Source organism: Neoarius graeffei, chromosome 5 (assembly GCF_027579695.1).
Source record: "Neoarius graeffei isolate fNeoGra1 chromosome 5, fNeoGra1.pri, whole genome shotgun sequence".
In the NCBI taxonomy this organism is placed as follows: Eukaryota; Metazoa; Chordata; class Actinopteri; order Siluriformes; family Ariidae; genus Neoarius; species Neoarius graeffei.
The window spans coordinates 4,646,618-4,650,511 of record NC_083573.1 but is presented as its reverse complement, the minus strand read 5'-3'; positions in this window follow the sequence as shown (position 1 = coordinate 4,650,511).

Sequence of the window (3,894 nt, the reverse complement as noted above, 5' to 3'; positions counted from 1 at the left end):
ACCAAACCTCTCTTTCCTTGTATTGCACTACAATAGTCGTGTGTTGACATTACTGTGTAAAATCGCTTGCTTGATGTTACTCACCCATTTCTGGACAATTTGGTACTTTTCCAGCAAGAGAGAATGAAATTTAATATGCATAGAACAAGACTGACTGACTGACTGACTAGCAGGTGCAATATAATTACTACACCATTTGCCAGGCAAGTTAAAGTTTGGGACTTGCCCCTGAGAGTTTGTTGTTCTTGCACTTTCTTCTGTCTTGAAAGCAGGGATGAGAATGAAAAATATTTTAAAAGTCTGAAAAAACTGGGGCGGGGCCCATGGGGCTAATGATTATTGGCTTTTTTTTTACCCCAAAACCATTAATTTTATCAGCAAAAAGTTGCAATTTATTTGGAAATAAATTCCCCTTCTTGGTGGACTCCCAGGTGAAAATGATTAATATGGTACAAGAGACTTGTTTTTAATCAATTCACATTTGATTTAAAAAAAATCAATGCACCTTTTAATATAAACGAGCTCTACAGTATTATCTCATCTCATCTCTCATTATCTGTAGCCGCTTAATCCTGTTCTACAGGGTCGCAGGCGAGCTGGAGCCTATCCCAGCTGACTACGGGTGAAAGGCGGGGTACACCCTGGACAAGTCGCCAGGTCATCACAGGGCTGACACATAGACACAGACAACCATTCACACTCACATTCACACCTACGGTCAATTTAGAGTCACCAGTTAACCTAACCTGCATGTCTTTGGACTGTGGGGGAAACCGGAGCACCCGGAGGAAACCCACGCGGACAACATGCAAACTCCGCACAGAAGGGCCCTCGCCGGCCACGGGGCTCGAACCCAGACCTTCTTGCTGTGAGGCGACAGCGCTAACCACTACACCACCGTGCCGCCCCTCTACAGTATTATATTTCTGCATTTTAGCTCTTCATGTCTTTGAATACTCTAAAATGAAGTGCAAACCAGAAAAAAGTTCTATCATATAATTCTCTGAAGCTTTCTTCTGATGTTATCATGGTAGCAGGAGCTCTTGCATATTAAGCAGGCAACATTCAACATCACTCATCACTTCCCTTTCAACTGTTGTGTGCACTAACTAGGTTTTATCTGGACAGGATGTTGTGGAATGTAATACAGATACCATACGGTCAATCTGAAGATCGAGATGGTGATTCTGAATTAAAGAACAGGCGTGTACAATGGGCATTACATATTGGAAATTTTTTTTAAATCAAAAACTATAAGTTCATCTCGGCCTAAAAAATTTGGGCAGACGCTCCTGCCCGGCACACGCCAGCAATTCCCCCCCATATGAAATGAGCAATAAGTAGGAGAGTTATACATGCTATCATACTTAATATTTCATCAGAAATATAGATATGATACTATGATTCTCCCCACCATGCTACATTAGATAAGCTAACCCCATTTATAAAAGATACACACTTATATATGACATGTAATTGATATATATTTTTTGGGGCGCACGCTCTCTCTCTGCCATGCCGATCCATGCCACTGACTCAACTGAAAACTCCGGTCCTCGAGAAAAGAGATAAAAGCCCGCCCACACTGAAAGCTGATTGGCTTATTTTGCTGAGTAACCAAATCAAGATGCTCTTTGTCTGGCATGCGCTACATGAACAGGCACACAGGCAGTGTTGCCAGATTGGGTGGTTTTAAGTGCATTTTGGCGGGTTTTGAACATATTTTGGGCTGGAAAACGTCAGCAGTATCTGGCAACACTGCACACAGTCTCCCTCACGCGCGCACATTCTAAGATGCGTGATGCAGACCTTAATGTTGCGCGCGCACGCTCTTGCTCGCTTCTATCAATATGCAGGAGACTCCCAGAACTTCCGGGACACTTGGGATGTCTGCGTTATAAGGTGACCACAGATCGTTAATCATCCCCCCCCCCAAAAAAAAAAATCTCAACGGATTTACATCGATCTCAAAAACGATCATTTTGGTCTGAAAAAGTCGGAAATCCGCCAATCGGCGGAAAATTCTCATCCCTGTGAAAGGCATTAAGTCAAGTCAGATGAAACTGACTATGGGTTGTCAAGGGTGATGAACAACTAGAGAAACCAAAACCCTGTTTCTCTTTTGAGGTTGTTTGCCTAAGTTTAGGAACTCCTGCTGGAGATCTTAAACACTACAAAGGTCAAACTTTACCATCTTAATCCTCGTTCTCATCCTGGCCCTGTAGCTCCATAATAAAGTCCAGGGTGGTCCAGGTACAGTGGTGCTTGAAAGTTTGTGAACCCTTTAGAATTTTCTATGTTTCTGCATAAATATGACCTAAAACAACATCAGATTTTCTCACAAGTCCTAAAAGTAGATAAAGAGAACCCAGTTAAACAAATGAGACAAAAATATTATACCTGGTCATTTATTTATTGAGGAAAATGATCCAATATTACATATCAGTGAGTGGCAAAAGTATGTGAACCTCTAGGATTAGCAGTTAATTTGAAGGTGAAATTAGAGTCAGGTGTTTTCAATCAATGGGATGATAATCAGGAGCGAGTGGGTACCCTGTTTTATTTAAAGAACAGGGATCTATCAAAGTCTGATCTTCACAACACATGTTTGTGGAAGTGCATCATGGCATGAGCAAAGGAGATTTCTGAGGACCTCAGAAAAAGCGTTGTTGATGCTCCTCAGGCTGGAAAAGTTTACAAAACTATCTCTAAAGAGTTTGGACTCCACCAATCCACAGTCAGACAGATTGTGTACAAATGGAGGAAATTCAAGACCATTGTTACCCTCCCCAGGAGTGGTCGACCAACAAAGATCACTCCAAGAGCAAGGTGTGTAATAGTTGGCAAGGTCACAAAGGACCCCAGGGTAACTTCTAAGCAACTGAAGGCCTCTCTCACATTGGCTAATGTTCATGAGTCCACCATCAGGAGAACACTGAACAACAATGTGTGCATGGCAGGGTTGCAAGGAGAAAGCCACTGCTCTCCAAAAAGAACATTGCTGCTCATCTGCAGTTTGCAAAAGATCACATGGACAAGCCAGAAGGCTATTGGAAAAATGTTTTGTGGACGGATGAGACGAAAATAGAACTTTTTGGTTTAAATGAGAAGCGTTATGTTTGGAGAAAGGAAAACACTGCATTCCAGCAGAACCACCTTATCCCATCTGTGAAACATGGTGGTGGTAGTATTATGGTTTGGGCCTGTTTTGCTGCATCTGGGCCAGGACAGCTTGCCATCATTGATGGAACAATGAATTCTGAATTATACCAGTGAATTCGAAAGGAAAATGTCAGGACATCTGTCCATGAACTGAATCTCAAGAGAAGGTGGGTCATGCAGCAAGGCAACGACCCTAAGCACACAAGTCATTCTACCAAAGAATGGTTAAAGAAGAATAAAGTTAATGTTTTGGAATGGCCAAGTCAAAGTCCTGACCTTAATCCAATGGAAATGTTGTGGAAGGACCTGAGGCGATCAGTTCATGTGAGGAAACCCACCAACATCCCAGAGTTGAAGCTGTTCTGTACGGAGGAACGGGCTAAAATTCCTCCAAGCCGGTGTGCAGGACTGATCAACAGTTACCGCAAACATTTAGTTGCAGTTATTGCTGCACAAGGGGGTCACACCAGATACTGAAAGCAAAGGTTCACATACTTTTGCCACTCACAGATATGTAATATTGGATCATTTTCCTCAATAAATAAATCACCAAGTATAATATTTTTGTCTCATTTGTTTAACTGGGTTCTCTTTATCTACTTTTAGGACTTGTGTGAAAATCTGATGATATTTTAGGTCATATTTATGCAGAAATATAGAAAATTCTAAAGGGTTCACAAACTTTCAAGCACCACTGTATGTCATCAAGTCATCATTTATGTCCCTGTCTAA